Consider the following 23,252-nt stretch of genomic DNA (forward strand, 5'->3'; position numbering starts at 1 on the left):
ATTCAAAACGACACAATCTGAGAATTATTTTGATTCTTCCCATTCCCTAATACAAAAGTATTCAAAGGACTAATCGCCTGAGAATTCTTTTGTATCCCCATTCACAAAGTATCAAAGGTTTAACAGCCTTAGATCTTTGTCTTAACACATTGGAGGGTACATCCTTTGTGGTACAAGTAGAGGGTACATCTACTTGGGTTTGACTGAGAACAAGAGAGGGTACATCTCTTGTGGATCAGTTCTAGTGGAGGGTACATCCACTAGGTTCAAAGAGAACAAGGGAGGGTACATCCCTTGTGGATCTTTGCTTGTAAAAGGATTTTTACAAGGTTGAAAGAAATCTCAAGGACCGCAGGTCGCTTGGGGACTGGATGTAGGCACGGGTTGTTGCCGAACCAGTATAAAAACTCTTGTGTGTTTGTTTCCTTCTTCCCTACTCTTTTACTTTCTACTGTGCATTTAATTTCTGCTTTTACTTTCTGTTAAGTTTCTCTTCTACTCTTCATTCTCTTAAAAACTTAGTAAAAGCCTTAGAAGAGTAATTTTTTAATTATTAAAGGTTTAGGAATAATTAATTCAAACCCCCCTTCTTAATTATTCTGAGGCCACTCGATCCAACAACATTCAGAGGATGTGGCGGAGCATTGACATTGCCTGCGAACGCTTGACATTTATGGCATTTCCTTACATGGATGCAGCAATCACTTTCCATGGTGAGCCAGTAATAACCTGCTCTCAGGATCTTCCTGGCCATAGCATGCCCATTGGCGTGCGTTCCAAATGAACCCTCATGGACTTCCTCGATAATGTGGTCCGCCTCTTTGGCATCCACGCATCGCAAGAGAGTCATGTCATGGTTTCTTTTATATAGTATGCTCCCGCTCATGAAGAAACCGGCCGCCAATCTCCTCAATGTCCTTTTATCATTGTCGGAAGCCCCCGGTGGGTATTCTTTGCTTTCAACGAATCGCTTGATATCGAAATACCAAGGCTTACCGTCCCGTTCCTCTTCTACCTGACAACAATGTGTGGGTCTGCCACGACACCAGAACTCAATGTATGGTAGGTCCCCGTGCGGTGTTAGCTGGAACATGGACGCCAAAGTAGCAAGTGCATCCGCCATTATATTTTCCTCCTGGGGAACGTGATGGAAGGAGATCTCATCAAAGGAATCAGCCAACTCCTTGATATAGGCTTTGTAGGGTATCAGCTTGGGGTCCCTAGTTTCCCATTCCCCTCTCAGCTGGTGAATCACCAGTGCTGAGTCCCCGTATACCTTGAGCAGTTTAACATTTGAGTCAATTGCTGCCTGGACGGCCAGGGCACACGCTTCATACTCAGCCATATTGTTGGTGTAGTCAAACCCCAGCCTGGCTGTGAAAGGTATACATTGATTTTCTGGAGAGACCAATACTGCTCCAATGTCATGGCCTAGAACGTTTGACGCTCTGTCAAACCACACGGCCCATTTGTCCCGGTCCTCGTCTAGTTTCTCCTCAAACAAGGCCATGATGTCCTCATCCGGGAATTCGGGATGCATAGGCTGATAGTCGTTGAGAGGCTGCTGAGCCAAATAATCTACTAAGGCGCTTCCTTTTATCGCCTTTTGGGTGACATAAACTATATCAAACTCGGATAGCAAGACTTGCCACCGGGCGATCCGTCCTGTGAGGGCAGGCTTTTCAAAGATGTACTTAACCGGGTCCATCTTGGATATCAACCAGGTGGTATGGCTCAGCATGTATTATCTTAGACGGTGGGACACCCAGACTAAAGCACAACACGTTCTTTCGAGCAGGGAGTAATTCATTTCACAGGCCGTAAACTAATTACTCAAGTAGTAGACAGCGCGCTCTCTCTTCCCGGACTCGTCATGTTGCCCCAGCATACATCCCATCGACTCGTCCAAAATCGTCATATACAAAATGAGAGGCCTTCCGGGCACCGGCTGCATAAGCACGGGAGGGTTCATGAGACACTGTTTGATCCTTCCAAACGCCTCTTGACAATCCTCGTTCCAGCGGACGGTTTGGTTTTTGCGTAAGAGTTTGAACAACGACTCACAAATAGCAGTGAGTTGTGATATGAATCTGGCAATATAATTCAAACGTCCCAGGAAACCTCGGACTTGCCTCTCAGTACGGGGTTCCGGCATCTCAAGGATGGCCTTCACCTTTTCGGGGTCCACCTTTATCCCTTTCTGGCTTACGATGAAACCTAGCAACTTCCCTGATTTGACCCTGAAAGTGCACTTAGCGGGGTTTAACCTCAATTGATACTTCCTAAGCCTTTCGAACAACTTCCGCAGGTTAACAAGGTGCTCCTCCTCGGTCTAAGACTTGGCAATTATGTCATCCATATAGACCTCGATTTCTCGGTGCATCATATCATGGAACAAAGCTACAATAGCCCGTTGATAAGTTGCCCTGGCATTCTTGAGTCCAAAGGACATCACCTTATAACAGAACGTTCCCCACAGGGTGACGAAGGTAGTCTTTTCCATATCCTCCGGCGCCATTTTTATCTGATTGTAACCGGAGAACCCATCCATGAAGGAAAACAAAGCAAAATTGGTCGTATTATCCACGAGGATATCGAAATGCGCAAAGGAAAATTGTCTTTGGGACTGGCTCGATTCAAGTCCCGATAATCCACACACATTCGCACCTTCCCATCCTTCTTAGGGACTAGTACAATGTTGGCAACCCATTCTGGGTACCGAGCGACAACCAAAAAACCAGCGTCAAATTGTTTCTTTACCTCTTCTTTTATTTTCAAGGATGTCTCGGGCTTCATCCTCCTCAGCTTTTGTTTTACCAGGGAACACTCGGGATTTAGAGGTAATCGGTGTTGTACAATGTCATGACTCAAACCGGGCATATCTTGGTACGACCAATCAAAGATGTCTTGGTAGTCTTTTAGCAGGACTGTCAATTCTTCACGGATGGGTACGGTCATACCCGTGCCTATCTTTACTTCTTTTTTCCCACCACCAGTTCCTAAGTCCACTAGTTCTGTCTCTTCTTGATGAGGCCCCATCTCTTGGTCCTCATGGGCGACTATCTTTTCCAACTCTGGGGGAAGCCCCACATCCTCGTCCTCTTCATCCTCCGTCTGATTCGTTTCTTGCTCGAAATCGATGGTCGAGTCCTAGGTATTAGTATCCTCGAGGGACTCGTCGTCAGATCTGGCATTTTAAATGTAAAGAAATAAACATGAAAATGGATGAGAATGGGTAGAGACGTAGGAACAGATGAAGAAAGATCTTTGTATTATATATTCAGGAACAAAAGACATAAAGCCTTAACAAAAGGAAACTCTAAAGCCTAGGCCCAACTGTAGAGTTTAAAAGCCACAAAGGGTTACATTATGCTTGTTGCGTAAATGTCCGGGCGCTCCTCCACTCGCCAATTTCCTAGTCGGAAACCAGGAGGGCATGGTTGTACCAAATCCGACCCACTCGGCGAATCATCTTTGCATATCGCAACGACTTGGCCTTCGTGTCCTAGACCCGCGCTTATAAAGATCCTACTGATGTGGCAGGGCGGACCTCCTTCGACTTCTTGTCCCAATCGCGAGCCTTGACCCCCACTCTTCCTTCCTGCAATGCTTTTCCTTATGTCCGCTTGTGCTGGTTTATAGCCTAACCCAAACTTCCCACGGTTTCTTCTGGCGCTTATCAGGCTGGTTCTGCCACCGTTGTCCTTGCCTAAACCCATTCCGATCTCGTAACCATTCCCCAACATCACTCGGGCCACCATTACTGCCGTATTGGACAGGCAAGGATGCCCAGAGAAGGAATCTACAAAGGCAATGCTTACCACCTCAAAAGACTGGAAGGATGTTTCTAATGACTCCTCCGCGGCTTCCACATATGGCATAGAGGACGGGCAACTCACCAAGATGTCTTCCTCGCCCGATACGATAACCAAATGCCCCTCTACTACGAATTTCAATTTTTGGTGGAGTGTAGAGGGAACAACTCCCACCGAGTGGATCCACAGGCGCCCCAACAGGCAGCTATAAGCGGGGTTAATGTCCATTATATGAAAGGTAACCTGACAGGTATGGGGGCCTATCTGTACAGGGAGGTCGATCTCTCCCCTAACCTCTCGGCGGGTGCCGTCGAAGGCACGGACTACCATGGAACTTGGCTTTAGATGGGAAGCATTAAACGATAATTTCTCCAAAGTGCTTTTGGGCATTACGTTTAAACTAGAACCATTATCGATGAGCACCTTGGCTACGACGTGGTCCATGCACTTGACTGATACATGCAAAGCCATGTTATGCCATCTCCCCTCGGCAGGGATTTCTTCTTCGGCGAAGGCGAGATAATTGTTGATGAGTCCCCCAAAGCCCTCTACAGAGATATCTTGAGCCACATTAGCCTCGTTCAAGACCTTTACTAGCAAAGCCTGGTGAGGCTTAGAGCTCATGAGTAGTTCCAAAAGAGAGACCCTGGCCGGGGTTTTGTTGAGCTGCTCAATGACCTTGAACTCGCTTGCTTCCTCTAGCGACACTTCCTTCTTGCCATAGCCATCCCTTTTCTCTGGAAGACCTTTCACTAGAATATCCTCATTCGGAGTGGGGGTCGTTTTGTCATTTTCTTCCACCACCTTTGCCTTCCCCTTAACGTTTGCGGGTTGTGTCGGCAGGTCGGGCGGTGCAAACACGCGACCGTTGTGGGTCACACCGCTCAGCCCCGTGATATTGGTTACCTTGGCCAACAACGAGCTGATGTCAGTGGCTTCTTCTTTCCTTTCACTCGGAGATGTATACCTCCACGGGACTGCATGGCTGTTTTGGTATAGGAAAGGAACAGGTTTAGCTGCCGAGGGGTATCAGGGCTTTTGTGAAGCTGCGTCCTTGGTGAAATATATCACCAAAGGTTTAGGCCTTCCAAAACTACTCTCATCCGTGGACTGCATACATATATGCTGCTCTTCCCTCCCCTAATCACCAACTTCCAGTCGGCCTTGATCTATCATTCGTTGCAACAATTCCTCCACTGCTAAACATGTTTCCATGTCATGTAGCTCGTCAGGATGCAACAAACAAGAATCCTCTTCATGCCCACCGTGGGGAATTACACCTCCCTTTTGAAAGGCCTCATAGATAAACCTCTTAGGGGTCGCCACATCCTTTAAAGGCTTAGACCTGCGCGGCCTATCTGACTCAATGGCATTAACCGCTCCCCCTCCATGATTGGCGAGTGGGTTCGTTTTTACATTGGGCCGATCCTCTTGAAATGTCAGCCATCCGACGTCTATCAAATGTTGGACCTTGTATTTAAGGGCCATTCATTTTTCGGTGGAGTGGCCCGGGGTTTTCCCATGGTACGTGCAAGTTGCGTCAGGATCATACCACTTTGGGAAAGGATGTTGGTAGATCTTCCCGGGAGTTATTACGGTCATTTGGTTGGCGATGAGGGACGGCAAGAGGTCTTTGTACGTCATTGGGATCGGGGTGAATTCTGGAATTGGCTTCAGGGGAAAGTTTCTCATCGCGTTGGAACCGGCACCAAAATGGGCATTGCCAGCCGAGCGAGTCGTGGTTGGAGCCAGAGCTTGGGGGGCCTTCCTTTGGATGGGGGTGGGCGCTCTAGGTTGTGCGGTTGCTGGATTGGAGGAGTTCCCGGTGCGAGCTGAGAAGCTCGAATGATGTTGCGCATACTGATGTGTACCATGAGAGGTCTGCGGGGGCTTGACCCATGCGAGCGCCGAAGTGACGGCATGGGTATCTCCTTCCTTCCTTTTTGCCCCAGTTGCTCCGATTCTCCTAGCATTGGCACTTGTGGAGGAGACGTAATTGAACTTCCCTCTTTTCAACCCTACTTCGGTTCTTTCCCCGGCGAATACCAAGTCCGCGAAGCTGGAAGGCATGTAGCCTACCAACTTCTCATAGTAAAACACTGGCAAGGTGTCTACCATCATGGTAATCATCTCCCTTTCGACCATGGCAGGGGCCACTTGTGCTGCCAGGTCTCTCCACCGCTGTGCGTACTCTTTAAAGGTCTCACCTTCCTTCTAAAACATATTCTGTAGCTGAGTGCGATCGGGAGCCATGTCAGAATTATACTGATATTGCCTTAGGAAAGCAGTAATCAGGTCCTTCCAAGTACGAATGCGGGAAGCTTCCACATTAGTGTACCAAACAACCGCGGCTCCAGCCAAGCTATCTTGGAAAAAGTGTATTAACAACTTTTCATCCCTAGAGTGCGCCCCCATCTTGCGACAACACATCTTGAGATGGTTCTTAGGACAAGTTCTCCCTTTATACTTGTCGAAATTAGGTACCTTGAATTTTGGGGGGATGACGACATCCGGTACCAAGCAAAGATCCATCATGTCTGTGAACGGATAGTCACCAAAGCCTTCGACAGCCCTCAATCTCTCCTCGAGGAGATCGAGTTTCCTTCTTTCTTCGGCTGCCTGGGGTGGTCCTTCTGTGGACAAGAATATTGAATGTGATGTGAGGTTGGGCTGAGGCAATGTATTGGGCGCCAGCCCCTCGACGGGGATCGAGGGGTAGAAATCGACATCCCTTTGGGCATACTCTCGATGATCTTCATGGACCTCGTCGAGCTGTCGAGGAGGCTCCCCTTCAAGGATGGGGGAAGTGACATGACCCGTATCATCATGCATGACTGGCGGCGTGAAATTAGGCGGTAATCCATAAGGGTAAGCCACCCGGTTGTATCCCAAATAGGGGTTGCTGTTGTGCCCCAGTGTGCTCCTTTCTCGTCCTACCGCGTTTGGGGGAGGATGGTGCGTGGTAGCTAGGAGAGTTGGGTCTGCTTCGGCAGCCGAACTAACAGCAGCAGCGGTGGCCATGTTTTTCTCCATGAGTTGTCTCATTCCTAACATGGCTACATCATGGAAGCCATTTGTTCTTTCAAAGCCGACATGTCGGCTTTCATCTGTTCATGTGTCTCCTCTTGATCACCCATCGTTCTAGATTTGGATCTGGTGTGATAGGGATGCCTTGGGGTGCATTTAGTTATGGTGTATTTCCTAAAAAACATAACGTGAGGAGTACCAGTTGATAGACACTCTGCATGAAATAAGAACTCTGGTTCTTCCTTCCTTCCATCGAGGGAACCAGTTGATAGACACTCCTTCTTTGTTTGCTAAGAGTTGGTCCTAATTTGTGCCTCCTTTCTCTGTGCATGAATGGTGACTTTCTAGCGAGCAAGCATGCCTTACCTCTTGGCGAAAAAGGTGCGAAACCAACGATACATAAAGAGCTGGAGTACAGCAAACAATCCTAGTACCGCTCTTCTCACACCTTCGGTCGAAGGTGTCATATAGGTCGGCTAGCATAGCGACAATCGGGCTTTCCTTGTGGTCATGATAGGCGAGAAAAACGTCGATTGCCGCTAGGTCCACCAACCCATCCACATTCGGAAAGAGGACTCCTCCAAAGATCAACAGTGCGAGAATGTCTATGAATGGGGCCCATTCGCCTTTACCTGCCAAGATTCTTGCTTTAGCCTCCAAATACTTTCTCGGTATTCCAACCACCCCATTTTTTACTTGCTTTCTGTGGTCTAATTCCTGTGCCGAGATTTGGACTATCTTAGAAATTCTAGCTAATGAGGGATAGAACCCTGAGAAAAGGTATGGTCTCCTTCCCTCTAGAGGACATCCCAGGATCTCTTCAAATTCTTCTACCATGGGTGATAGCTGGAAGTCCCCAAAGGTGAAGCATCTCAACGGCTGATCATAATACTGGGCGAGGGAGGCAATGACCTCTGTGGAGACTTCTACCATGGCTAGGTCCCAGATTTTACCGTAAGCTTTGCAAAAAGCTTGCCGCTGGAGCTAACCCATCAACTGCCCTAACTCTTTTAGATTGGTGATCCCTAGGCTCTTGACCTTGACTTGATAGAACCTCTTTTTAAGCGAAGGCGTTTGACTTGATCCCATGTTTTACTAAAGTGAAACAAAATTGGTGCGAATCAAAACTCCGACATCTATCATGGGTGGAATGGATGAATGCATGAAGAGATGCATATGACACAGATGCAATTTATGAATGCGGGAGCCCGAGAAATTGTCTCCTTTTTAGATACAACGTCTCGGGGTAGCACGGTGCCTGACGTATGTATTTAAGAAGGTGACACGGACCCTCCGTTGGTTTGCCAAAGAGAGGGGATCAAGACAGAACCCGTGCATGATGCATATGTGAAAGGCACAACATGTGGATGTTCACAAACAAATATAAGCAAAAGGGTACATGACACTTATGCATGGCAGTGTAGAAAATGGCACGCAACGTGTTTGCTCCGTGCCCCTATTTTAGGGACGTACAAGGGAGGGAGCTAAAAGGGCTTTTAGTGATATTTCCCAAGGTGGTCATATCTCTCTTGATGGTCTCTAGAGGTATCATCCCCTTTGAAGAACATATTGCAGCAGTAGGGACTACTAGCAACAATATGTTATCAAAGAGAAAAACTCTAGATGAGGGTTCACTGTAATCAAGCAAGTCAGAGACCTAGCATGATCACAGATTCACCTCCACTCCTTATGTTCCCACGAGCCTGGGTATAGGGCCCTTTTTCAACTCACCGTGTGTGCAAATAGTGTTGGTGTTTGTGTGCATCAAATGAATAAATATTTACCTCATGCATACATTTTAAGATGCACTAAAAGCATCAAAGAGTTATATATACAAGAACATAATAAAAATAAAGGGAAACCAACAAAGGAGAAAGTCATGATAAAACATTGCACAAGATTAAATGGCCTAACTCTCTAAAAACAGTCCCCAGTGGAGTCGCCAACTGTCCCAACCTACCCTTCGGCGGGAGGGCGACGCGGGCCTCGCGGGTGCGTCTTCCAAGAGAGGAAAACGCGCGGAGTCGCCTCCAACGTTTATTTGAGGAAAACGTCGGAAAAACTAGAAAAGACATGGTCTACAAACTTTAAGTGAAAGGTTCGGGAGTTGTATTTACGCATGGGGAAGGTATTAGCACCCCACGCGTCCATCACAAGAGACGGTGGCCCTTAATCAAATGTGAAAATATGACTTCAATTTTATGTTATTTTCCCTTTTTACGTTCTTATGTCTTTTATGCCTTTTTATATTTTTATCTTTTTGTGGTCGACAAGGGTGTTTCCCTTTGCTCCTACGTATTCCTCAATTGTGATAAGGAAATCAGACCTACGTAGTTCTTTGAGAACAAAGCATTTGGTCAAGTTATTTTTTATCCTTTTTTGCAAGATATGGTCCTATTTGAATGAAAGGTCATTTAAGGCGTTGGACCATTAAGCAATCTTTCGATTTTTTTTAAAAGAGAGAAAACATTTAGGCATTAGACCATTAATGATCTCTTTATTTTTGAAAGAGGTAATAAAGTTACATGTTGATTTTAGGCCTTTAGAAATCTACGTTTAACCAATAAAAGAGGAAAGACCATTTCAAGGCATTGGGCCTTAAAAATGGCTTTTTTAGGTGATGACAAAAGCTTGACTTATGAATTGATTTTAGCCTTAGTTTCACTTTGGTTATTACTGAATTCGATTAAGAAAGGGAAATCTCAAAGAAAAAACGTCCGATTGATTTTTTTTATTTATTTTACTAAAAGATATTTTTTGATTATTATATTATTATTTTGCCTCTTTTTTTGTTTTAAACGTGGTTACGGCATGACCGAACGGTCGGAATTCATTTTAACAGAAATTAAAGGATGTTATAATATGAATGATCGGTGGAAATTTATATTATTTTTTATTAGGCGAGAAAATGACTTAAATAAATGACTGAAGCACGTCAAAAGGGGGTACGAAAAGTAAATGAAATGAAAATAAAAGCATGCAAAACAAGTGGGGACCACTAAGGGTACAAAGAATGGATTGAAAAGTTCGATTTCGGGTGCTGACCACCTTCTCAACATAATCAACCGCATCATCATCCCCACACCTTATCCTAATCTCATGTATAAGCTTCTCATCATGCTACTTCTAAATATCCCTATTTGTTTGCACTGTCAGCACCCTTGGTTCATCCAAATCAATACCACCATGTTGTTGCCTCAATGGCTCTACTTGTACTTGATCACTTTGGACAAAACGCATTATGGTAAGGCTAATCCCGTGATGTTCCACCATTCTCCATCCATAGCACAATGCCTCTCTATCATCTGGTCCTCCAAAGAACAACACTACTACATGATGAGATACTTGATTTCCCGCCAGACGGTTAGAGCCACTTAAGCCTTTATCCACTAGAATTCCGACCGAGCAAGGTGCATTTGCTAGCACATTCTGGTTGATGGATCTATATGCCATGTTTGTTGCTTCCATTCCTTAATTAGAAAAAAAAGTTAGATTGGTGGTAAAAGGTTAATTTTAGCAACATGGTGTTTATTTTTTTTATATAAATTTTCTCTAATTGCAAGACATGATACAATCAAATTGCTTGTAGCCTTGGTAGCCATTTGATTGCTTTCTGCTCTCCCACTAAGAAACTTTTATAGCTTTTGTATTTAAACTCTCATTGTAACACTTTAAATATGATGCATAACTGAAATACAACAAATCAGTTTTTGCTCCATCTTTGTATGTGTGTGGTTGTTAGTTTCATTCTACCACATTTCTATTCGGTCCTTCAGCTATTTATGTTCAATCCTACAACCTATTCTGTTTTCTAAAAGAATCTCAATATCCTCGAGTGATTCGTCTCTGATTTTTTTGCCAGGGGATACTGGATGATTGCCCCAAAAATCTAGTTAATTATAATTTTATCTTCTTTTAGCCTCTCAAAGGGTGGTTTTTTTTAATCTACTTCCATGGCTTAGTTTTAGCTGTCTAACCAAATGATAGGGTAGGTCTTGAGAGATCAAAACAGATTCTAAAACTAAAGTGGCTTAAAAGTTATATTGGTGGAATTTAGAATATTATTTATAATTTCATTTAGCCTTTTCTTAATTTGCTACACACTAAATTATGCTGCCATACTATTTTCAGATTCCATTAGGAGTGATTTTAGCCATTCTTGATCCTGTGCACATTGTTGTTTGGAAAAGTGGTCCTGCGGTCATTGTTGGAAAGTCAATTGTGCTGAAGCCTCCAACTCAAGTATTTATATCTTTGATTCGAAAAGTACTTTCAAATTGTTTTTGTATGCATCGCTTGTATAGTTGTAGAACTGTTTGATTTATAAGCACCACTTGTTCCTGAGTATAGGATAGCTTGCAATGCCATGAAAGTAGTTTTTATTGAATAATTTGGAATGTAAATAAGAAATAATCAATTGCAGGCCCAATACCATTCTTTGTTACATAAATTCCTGTATTTGTTTGACTAACTAATCTAACATCTAATGAGTATCTGTCAATACTCCTCCCCTAGCTAACTCCCTTTGTTTGGAATGTTTTATATACAAGTTTAGCACCCATGGATACTGAATTTTCTTTCATCCATAATAAACTTGTCCATAGTTTCCACCATGAAACATCGTGGGCACTTGTACAAAAGCAGATCCCAAGAAAAGCAAATCTCAAGATAGAATCTGCATCATTTTAGTAAAGGAATCTGGTTTTCGTACATCTAGGGATCTAACTTGTCTACCATTAAAAACGTGTTGACATTCAATCGCATGCAGCCATGTATCAACCCTCTTCTAAACTACCCCGTCAACTGCATCTCTTACAAGTTGTGATGAATATGTCTCCTTTCCACTAGTGATATATAGAAGCACCAACAACAAATTTTAAGGGTCAAGTTAGTCCTCCATGTCTCAAAATAAACAAGTTCACTGCTCCAAAATGACATCTTTATCCTTGTAATGTGTTTGCTATCCTAGTCTCTTACATTCCTATTGATTTTTCATACAGGGCATAACATAAAAGATTTTGATTCTAACACAATTACAAAATAGCAGATAGGATAATAATCTAGAGCCAATATCCTCTTGCCACGTCATTTTTCTCTTGGCTGGACTTCCTTGACACACACACACACACCCTTGTTTATCCCTTGTTTTATATTTAATTAATCTCTTGTTTTATCCCTTTTTATATTTAATTAATCTCTGCTTAAGTTGACACACACACACACACACCCTCATGACACACACACACAGACACACTCATCACACACACACACACACACCTTATCACACACAAAGACACACACACACACACCATCATCATACACACACACACACCCTAATGACAAACACACACCCTTGTTTTATATTTGTCGCAACCTACCCTTCGGCGGGAGGGCGACGCGTGACTCGCGGGTGCGTCTTCCAATAAAGGAATACACACGGAGTCGCCACCAACGTTTATTTGAGGAAAACGTCAGAAAAACCGGAAAAAACGTGGTCTACAAACATTAAGTGAAAAGCTTCGGGAGTTGTATTTACGCATGGGGAAGGTATTAGCACCCCACACGTCTGTCACAAGGGACGACAGCCTTTAATCAAATGTGCAAACATGACTTCAATTTTTATGTTCCCTTTTACGTCTTTATTTCTTTTTGTACTTTTTATATTTTTATCTTTTTGTGGTCGACGAGGGTGTTTCTCTTGCTCCTACGTATTCCTCAATTGTGATAAGGAAATCAGACCTACGTAGTTCTTTTGTGAACAAAGCGTTTTGGTTAAGTTATTTTTTTATCCTTTTTTGCAAGATATGTTTTTATTGAATGAAAGGTCATTTAAGGCGTTGGACCATTAAACAATCTTCCGTTTCTTTTAAAAAGTGAGAAAACATTAAGGCATTTGACCATTAATGATTTCTTTATTTTTGAAAGAGGTAACAAAGTTACATATCGATTTTAGGCTTTTTAGAAATCTACACTTAACCAATAAAAGTGGAAAAGACCATTTCAAGGCGTTGGACCTTTGAAAATGGCTTTTATAGGCGATGACAAAAGTTTGGTTTATGAATTGATTTTAGCCTTAGTTTCACTTTGGTTATTAGTCGATTCGATTGAGAAAGAGAAATCCCAAAGAAAAACGTCTGATTGATTTTTTTGATTTATTTTACTAAAAGATATTTTTGATTATTATATTATTATTTTACCTCTTTTTGGTTTCCAATGTGGCTACGGCATGACCGAACGGTCGGATTTCATTTTAATAGAAATTAATGGATGTTACAATTCAAATGATTGGTGGAAATTTATTTTATTTTTGATTAGGGGAGAAAATGACTTAAGTAAATGACTAAAGCACGTCAAAAGGGGGTACGAAAAGTAAATGAAATGAAAATAAAAGTACGCGAAACAAATGAGGACCACTAAGGGTACATAGAATGAATTGAAAAGTTCGATTTCAGGAACTTGCCGGTTGAAGACCGAAGAACGACGAAGAACGTCGAAGAACGGTCGAAAATCTTCGCGAAATCACCCACGGAAACGTTACAGAAGTGCCTCAGCTTGGATTTTCTTCACGGAAACAATTTTTTTCACTAATTTTAAGTGAATCTCAGATACCAGGAGGGTTGAACATTTTTGTTCTTCCCTCCTTCCCTTATTTATAGGAAAAGGAAGGAGATGCTTGCCACCCAGCTCGCCCAGGCGAGCTAGGTTGCTTCCTCCAGAAGCAACTACCTTCTGGAGGAACATCCTGTAAGGCCCAAGTGGGCCTGGTTGCTATTTGAACCCCTATTTTTACTAAATACACCCCCTGCCCCTTTTTTGGTGATTCTTTTTCCGTAAAGTTACGGAAACTTACGAATTTCATAACGATACTTGTTTTCTTTCCGTAATGTTGCGGAACTTTACAGATTACGTAATCATCCCTTTTTTTGCCTTCTGGAACGTTTCGGAACTTTGCGGATTGCACACTAACACTTCCTTTTAATTTTCGGCATGTCACAGAACTTCACGGATTGTGCTACAATGCCTTCTTTTGACTTCCGGCATGTCACGGAACTTCACGAATTGCCTAACGATGGGTGCCAAGTACCTCGAAGTGGTAAAATGAGGGTCGCACCCTAACAACGGATGGTCCCCGGACGACATTAGGGTATGACAATATTTAATTAATCTCTTGTTTTATCCCTTTTTATATTTAATTAATCTCTTCTTAAGTTGACACACACATACACACCCTCATGACACACACACACACACACACACTCATCACACACCCTCATCACACACAAAGACACACACACACACACCCTCATCATACACACACACACACCCTAATGACAAACACACACCCTCGTTTTATATTTAATTAATCTCTTGTTTTATCCCATTTTTATATTTAATTAATATCTTCTTAAGTTGATACACACACACACCCTTATGACACACACACACTCATCACACACACACACACACCCTCATCACACACAAAGACACACACACACACACACACACACCCTCATCACACACAAAGACACATACACACACACACACCCTCATGATACACACACACACACACACCCTGATGACACACTAATTTTGTTATAAATGACAAAATGTTCCTCTCTCCCAATGTCTCTTCTATATATATAAATGTAAACACGCCTTATTTCTTCAGAGTCTAAATTGTCCCAAGTTAACTAACCTAATTAACTAACTACCTTTCTCACTGACAAACTAACTCTAACAGTCATCTAACAATTGAGAGTCAGAGTTTAGTCACCTTTGTTGCCGCATCCTCCTCCACTCAAGAGGTCAGGTCTACTAGTTTCGGAAGCAGTGGGTTGGCTAGTGTACTCAACCTAATCCTTGTTGGTTGTCACATATTCCATCCACCTCTGTCATACCTCTAATATATTCACAAAAGAAGACACATACCCAACTACAATAATAAAGCATAAGCATCTTCCATACCTCTATTTCCTTATTTGCATGGTATGTTTGAACAAATATTTAGTATGTTATTTGACTATGTGGATTTTATAATTAATCTATTCATGATTGTTGCTTCATGTTTCTTACTTCATGATTTGGTTGATATTTTCCCATGGATGTTTGGTTATATTTGTAAGTTTTTAATTTGTTACGCACTTTGGCTTTTTGTTGATGCCAAATTGGGAGAGAAATAGGGAATAAATCAAGAACTCACATGAGTAATCAACTTAATTTTAAGAGAAGCATCAATTCAAAAACAAAGGGGGAGAATTTATGTGAGTGATCGACTACGAAAAAGTGTGTGGGTGTTTCTTGATTTCAGAAGTTGTCATCATAAAAAAGGGGGAGATTGTAGAAGCAAAGCTTCATGGTGAATCAAGAATGATTCAAAGATGTTTTGATGATAACAAAAATGATAACAAAATATGATGACAAAGGTGATGACAAAAAGCTCAAAGGTCAATCAAAGAACAATTCAAGAGTTCAAGATAGAATCAAGAAGAATTCAAGACTCAAGAAGAAAGTTATGAGTCAAGAATCAAGATTCAAGGTTCAAGATCTCAAGAATCAAGATCAAGATTCAAGAATCAAGAGAAGGCTTAATCAAGATAAGTATAAAAAGTTTTTCTCAAAAATTGAGTAGCACATGATTTTTCTCAAAACATGTTTACCAAAGAGTTTTTACTCTTTGGTAATCGATTACCAGATTGTTGTAATCGATTACCAGTAGCAAAATTGTTTTGAAAAAGTTTTCAAATTGAATTTACAACATTCCAATTAATTTCAAAAATCTGTAATTGATTACAATGTTTTGGTAATCGATTACCAATGCCTTTGAACGTTGAAATTCAAATTCAAAAGTGAAGAGTCACATCCTTTCACATAAAAGCTTTGTGTAATTGATTACACTAATTTGGTAATCGATTACCAGTGATTGTTTCTGAATAAAATCAAAAGATGTAACTCTTCAAATGGTTTTTGACTTTTTCAAATTGGTTTTTAAGTTTTTTCTAAAAGTCATAACTCTTCTAATGGTTGTCTTGACCAGACATGAAGAGTTTATAAAAGCAAGGCTTTGTTTTGCATTTCAACAATCTTTAATACTTTTCCAATCAATTTCTTACAATCCTTGACAAGCCTTGAATCTCTTTGAACTTCTTCTTCTTTGTACCCAAAGCTTTTCAAAGTTTTCTGGTTTTCAAAACCTTGAAAACTTGTGCTATTCATTCTTTTCATCTCTTCTTCCTTTGCCAAAAACAATTCGCCAAGGACTAACCGCCTGAATTCTTTTTGTGTCTCTCTTCTCCCTTTTCCAAAAGAACAAAGGACTAACCGCCTGAATTCTTTTGTGTCTCCCTTCTCCCTTGTCAAGGAATTCAAAACGACACAGTCTGATAATTCTTTTGATTCTTCCCTTTCCCTAATACAAAAGTGTTCAAAGGACTAACCGCCTGAGAATTCTTTTGTATCCCCATTCACAAAGTATCAAAGGTTTAACAGCCTGAGATCTTTGTCTTAACACATTGGAGGTACATCCTTTCTGGTACAAGTAGAGGGTACATCTACTTGGGTTTTACTAAGAACAAGAGAGGGTACATCTCTTGTGGATCAGTTCTAGTGGAGGGTACATCCACTAGGTTCAAAGAGAACAAGGGAGGGTACATCCCTTGTGGATCTTTGCTTGTAAAAGGATTTTTACAAGGTTGAAAGAAATCTCAAGGACCGCAGGTCGCTTGGGGACTGGATGTAGGCACGGGTTGTTGCCGAACCAGTATCAAAACTCTTGTGTGTTTGTCTCCTTCTTCCCCACTCTTTTACTTTCCGCTGTGCAATTAATTTCTGCTTTTACTTTCTGTTAAGTTTCTCTTCTACTCCTTATTCTCTTAACAATTTAGTAAAAGCCTTAGAAGAGTAATTTTTTAATTAGTAAAGGTTTAGGAATAATTAATTCAACTCCCCCCCCTTCTTAATTATTCTGAGGCCACTCGATCCAACAGAAGGTTTAAGCGTCTTTCTGCTAACAAGGACGATGCTAAAGACCTTACATGGCATGCAAATGGAAGGATTTCTGATGGAATGGTCCGTCATTCGGCTGATTGCTCGCAGTGGAAGAAGATTGATGGTTTGTATCCAAATTTCGGGAAAGAGCCAAGAAATCTTAGACTTGGACTAGCCAGTGATAGAATGAATCCATATGGCACCTTAAGCACGAAACACAGTTCATGGCCAGTTCTGCTAGTAATTTACAATTTGCCTCCTTGGTTGTGCATGAAGTGAAAATACATGATGTTGTCTATGATGATATCAGGCCCAAGACAGCCAGGAAATGACATTGATGTTTATCTAAGTCCATTGGTTGAAGACCTGAGAAAGTCGTGGGACGAGGCGGTTTTTGTGTTTGATGCGTTTCACAAGGAGACGTTTGAAATGCGTCCAATGCTTTTTTGTACCATTAATGACTTTCCAGCATATGGGAATCTCAGCGTTTACAGTGTTAAGGGTCATCATGCATGCCCCATCTGTGAAGAAAACACAAGCTACATACAACTAAAACATGGAAGAAAAATAGTCTACAGTAGGCATCGCTGTTTTCAACCACCCAATCATCCTTACAGACGACTGAAAAAATCTTTTAATGGAAGTCAAGAGCACGATATTGCGCCAATACCGTTGACTAGTGAGCAGGTATACCAGCGGTTTCAACACCTTAATACTGTATTTGGAAAGACCCAAAAGAAGGATAAAAGTAAGACTTCTATATGGAAGAAGAGGTCCATTTTCTTTGATCTTCCGTATTGGTCTGATCTAGACGTTAGACATTGTATTGATGTTATGCATGTCGAGAAAAATGTATGTGACAGTGTGATTGGGATGCTCCCTAACATTCAGGGCAAGACGAAGGATGGCTTGAATACCCGTCAAGATCTAGCTGAGATAGGGATACGATCACAGTTGCATCCAAGGTTTGATGGGAAGAAAATTTACTTGCCCCTAGCTTGTCATACTTTGTCCAAAAAGGAGAAGATAAGTTTTTCTCAGCGTCTTCGTCAGGTGAAGGTTCCATAAGGATACTATTCAAATATTAAGAGCCTTGTGCAGTTGAAGGAGCTTAAGCTTGTAGGGTTAAAGTCTCACGATTGTCATGTGTTGATGCAACATCTTGCCAAACAAAGTCAGGTTAGCCATAACTCGCCTGTGCTTTTTCTTCCATGCCATATATAGCAAAGTCGTTGATCCTGTCAAGTATGATGAGCTGGAAAATGAGGCCGAAATTATACTATGCCAGTTGGAGATGTATTTTTCCCCTGCTTTCTTTGACATCATGATTCACTTGATTATGGATCTGGTCAGAGAAATCAAATGTTGTGGTCCTGTTTATTTGTGGTGGATGTACCCGGTTGAGCAATACATGAAGATCTTAAAAGGGTATACAAAGAATCCTTATCATCTAGAAGCATCTATTGTTGAGAGGTACATTGCAAAAGAAGTCATTGAATTTTGTTCAGAATACATTGAGAAGGCTAAACCTATTGGCCTTCCTGAGTCTCGGCATGATGACAGAGTGGGTGGTAAGGGTTCAAGAGGACTGCATGTGATCACTCCAAGTCTAAAAGATTTGTTACAAGCTCACTTGTATGTCTTGAACAATAATAATGAAGTTTTGCCATACATACTTAAGCATGAAGCTTATGTCAAACAGAATAATCCAAAAATGTCAAAGAATTGGGAGTTCAAAAAGCATAATATGACTTTATGTGATTGGTTTAAAGATACAATCTTGGCAGATGAAAATGCTTCAGAAACTTTAAGAAAGCTAGCAGATGGGCCTAAAAGAAATGTTATAACTTGGCAAGCATATGACATAAACAAGTATTCATTTTACACAAAAGCACAAGACAACAAAAGTACAATGCAAACCAATGGGGTCACCCTAAGAGCTGAATCTGAACACCTTGTAAGTGTGCATGACGCCAATCCCTGTGTAGCTTCCATCCCTTACTTTGGGTTCATTGATGAAATTTAGGAGCTTAACTATGTGAAATTTACTGTTTGCGTTTTCAAATGTAAATGGGTTGACAACAACACCAATGTGTGCACCGATGATATAGGATTTACGTTGGTAGACCTACAGAAACTTGGTTACCATAATGACCCTTTCATCATGGCAGAACAAGCTAGACAAGTATTTTACGTGCAAGACCTTTGTGATGAAAGGTGATGTGTGGCTCTACAGGGCAAAACAATTGGTGTTAATGTAGAAGATGATGATTCATACATGGACACCTATGTTAGTCCTTTGTCCACACAAATCACTCCTAACATTGTCGGAGAAGAAGAAGCTGATGACGTTCATGCTAATCGTAATGATCATGATGAAGGAGAATTAATTAACTTCGTCTAATGTAATTTGGTATTTATATATTTGATTTTGATAGATTCATTTACATAAGTCGTATAATTTTTTTTTGTAAGGTTTATTAATATGTGTTGTTTGTTGCAGGAAGTAGCTGCAGAGGTGGTTCAAAATTCAGTATCCACGTGAAACATCAACTTTTTTTATTGAGGTGAAATCCGAAGACCAATGTATTTATCCCATTTTATAGTGTTATACATAGGATGTGCAAACTAATCAATCAAATTTCAAATACACACTATACAGAATCAACATTTATATATACATGCCTCACTGTATTATTTGAAGTTAGGAAGGAAGATCTTACCAAAATTACAACTTCTATCTCGCCATCACACACCCCGTCTTACAATTGACAATGAAATTACCTACAAATTGGAAAAAAAATATAAAAGCAACCAATGAATCATATTAGAGCTTAAACAAAAAGAAAAATCAGCACATGTTGTCAGTTACAGCAAAATTGAAATCCTTTTCTGCAAGTAAAGAGAGATTCAGCACAAGAGCACTATTTGAAGTTAGAATAATAGTCTTCACTATATTTGCTTGTTCAGTGATATTACTATCCACACTATACCCTTTATCATGCAGCTTTATCTGATAAATTTTATACGTCTGAAGTTTGTATGCTTTTTTTTAAGTCACCATCTTCAACATCTTTGTTCTTGACATTATTCTCTGAGCCACCCTCAGTTTTCATTTTTGAATTTTGTATGGTTTGTTCTTTGTCCCTATCTTCAAATTTACTAACTTCATTATAGTTTCTTTTCATGTTATTCTCTGCACTACCCTCATTTGTGGCACTAACTTCTTCATTTGATCATTTTTCCTTGTGTGTTTCAGTTCTCCCTTCGTTGCCCTTACCTGTGGCACTAACTTCTTCATTTGATAAGTTTTCCTTCTATGTTTTAGTGCTTTCTCCTTACTATTGATTTATAATTCACTAGCTGCAACATCTTTGATCTCATCATTTGGTAGGCCAACTTCAGTTTTATGTTTCTAAATTTGCCATATTTCAAGTTTGTGCAATCCCTTCACAACCTTCATTTTCAACAGGAACAGATTCCCTATCAGATAAAGGATCATGGCTTCTCCACCAGCCTCGCCTCCTCCTCCTCTTTCTCCTCCTTCTCCTCCTCCTCCTCCTCTTTCCAACGCATCAGCTTCACCGTCTAGCGTGAAGCGGACATGGAAAACCTCACGTCTATGATCCTTGTCTACTAGACCAGCTGGTGCTGAGAGACCAGTGGTCCATGTTGATCCTGCTACTGGCAAGGCCGACGGTCCCCACAGGAAGAAATTAAGAACATATTTAGGGATTGTGGTGCGTGATAAGGTGGACATGACGTACGAGAACTGGAAGGAGGTCCCTACTGCTCAGAAGGACTTGATTTGGGAGGATATTCAGGTATTTTTCGTTTCTTATTTAATGTTCTTTAATTAATAGCCAAAAATACATTATTGTAACAAATAAACCTTATTTGTTATTGTCAAGCGGAATTTGAAATCCCAAAGGCTTCTGACAGTAGGACGAAAAAGAAGTTACTTCAGACTGTTGGTGAGAGATGGAGGCAATTTAAATCAGACCTCACGAGGAAATGGGCCCTTATAACCGATTAGGACGGTGTGGACGACACTGTCTGTGAGAAATACGACATAAGCAAGGAAAAATGGACCCAGTTTTGCCAGACTCGTAGAGACCCTTCTTGGGAGGTATGTACCTTGCCATTTAATTTGTTTTTCAAAAAACATTAACTTGGTATAATTCATTCTAGCAATTTGAAACATTATTGTTTTATTTTTGCAGGATGTGCGGAAAAAGGCACAGGCCATCCAGAAATAGAACACTGCCTCCCACATTTTGTCTCGTGGGGGTTATGAATATTTGGAGCAGAAGCTCCTGGCTAAGAAGACGAAGAAGAAGCTGGAGGAAGCTACACAGTCAGGAAGCGTTGATGGCATGACCGACCCTCCATCCCCCGTCAGACGCCACGTGAAGTGGAAGATGGCCCACATGAAGAAAACAGAGGAGATGAAGACTAAGGCCGCAAAGGAAACCGTTGAGAAGATCGTAAGTCATTTTGAACTAACCATTAGAATTATATTTCAGTATTTTGTGAATGCCATGTGTCGCAACAGTGCCCTTTTGCGGGCGAGCGAGGCGAGGCTCACGGGTGCGCTTTCCAAAGGAGGAAAGATGCGCGGAGTCGCCACCAATGTTTATTTGTGGAAAACATCGGAAAAACCGAAGGAAACCGGTCAAAAAGAATATTCCAAGTTCGGGAGTTGTATTTACGTTTGAGGAAGGTATTAGCATCTCTCACGTTTGTCTCAAAGGACAACAACCTATTTTTTAGAATTGTGTGAATTTGTGTTACCTTAACTTTTATTTCCTTTTTTATTTTTGAGGTCGACAAAAGCGGGGCTCTTGCTCCTACGTACCCTCCATCGAAGAGGAAATCAGACCTACGTAGTTCTTTTTAAGGGTGAATCAAGCGATTCTTTTTACTTGGAAGGTGATCATTTTAAGGCGTTGGACCTTAAAAATGATTCATTTACTTGGTAAGAAAAACTGAGATATTGAACTTTCAAATCCTTTTTAGCGATTTTTTGTGGACGAGCTTGACTTTGCGAATTGATTTTAGCCTTAGTTTCACTTTAGTTATTAGTCAATTCAATTAAGAAAGAGAAATCCCAAAGAGAAACGTCCGATTGATTTTTTCGCTTTATTTTACTAAAAGGTATTTTTTTATTATTATATTATTATTTTACCTCTTTTTTTATTTCTAACGTGGTTACGGCATGATCGAACGGTCAAATTTCATTTTAACAAAAATTAACGGATATTACAAATCAAATGATCGGTGGAAATTTATTTTATTTTTTGATTAGGCGAGAAATGACTTAAATAAATGACTGAAGCACGTAAAAAGGGGGTACGGAAAGTAAATGAAACGAGAATAAAAATACACAAAACAAATGGGGACCACCACGGGTACATAGAATGAATTGAAAAGCTCGATTAGGGGTACTTACCGGTTGAAGACCGAAGAAAAATGAAGAACGAACGATGAATGTCGAAGAACGGTTGGAAATCTTCACGTAATTACCCACAGAAACGTTACGGAAGCGCCTCGGCTTGGATTTTCTTCACGGAAACAATTTTCCTCAGCAATTACAAGTGAATACGAAGTGCCAAGACGACTGAACCCCTTTCCTCTTCACTCCTCCCCCTATTTATAGCAAAATAAGGGAGGAGCTTGCCACCCAGCTCGCCCAAGCGAGCTCAGCTCGCCCAGGCGAGCCAGTTTGCTTCCTCCAAAAACAACCGCCTTCTGGTGGAAGAATCTGGAAGGCCCAAGTGGGCCTAGTTGCTATTTGCACCCCCCTTTTTTACTAAATACACCCCTTTACTTTTTTTGGTGATTCTTTTCCGTAACGTTACGAAACTTTACGAATTTCGTAACGATACTTATTTTCTTTCCGTAAGGTTATGGAACCTTACGGATCATGTATTTATTCTTTTTTAGGTTTTGAAAAAGTTACAGAAACTCACGGATTGCGTAACAATACTTCCTTTTGGTTTTCGTCACATTATGGAATTTCACGGATTGCGTAACCACGCTTCCTTTTGATTTTCGGCACGTCTCGGGACTTCACATATTGTGCAACAAAGGGTGCCAAGTACCTCGAAGCGGTCAATCAAAGGTTGTATGCCATCAAGCAATAGTCCCCGGACGAAATTAGGGTATGACAGTTGCCCCTCTTTACTTACCTTTTATCGGAGATAAGAGGAAAGCAAAGATAAAACACTGATTTCGTCCGTCTTCGCCCTTTCCGTGATTAGTCCACGATGACTCCCGTCTCTCCTTCTTCTTTTTTCTGCACAACACAAAACAAAACACAAACAACAAAAAACACCAATAACATAATATACCTATATACACACGTTTGGTGAAGGTACCGATCGGGAAAATAACAAAAACCACATTTCCAAGTCACCGGAGGCT

Source organism: Glycine soja, chromosome 16, assembly GCF_004193775.1.
Source record: "Glycine soja cultivar W05 chromosome 16, ASM419377v2, whole genome shotgun sequence".
NCBI classification, from domain to species: Eukaryota; Viridiplantae; Streptophyta; class Magnoliopsida; order Fabales; family Fabaceae; genus Glycine; species Glycine soja.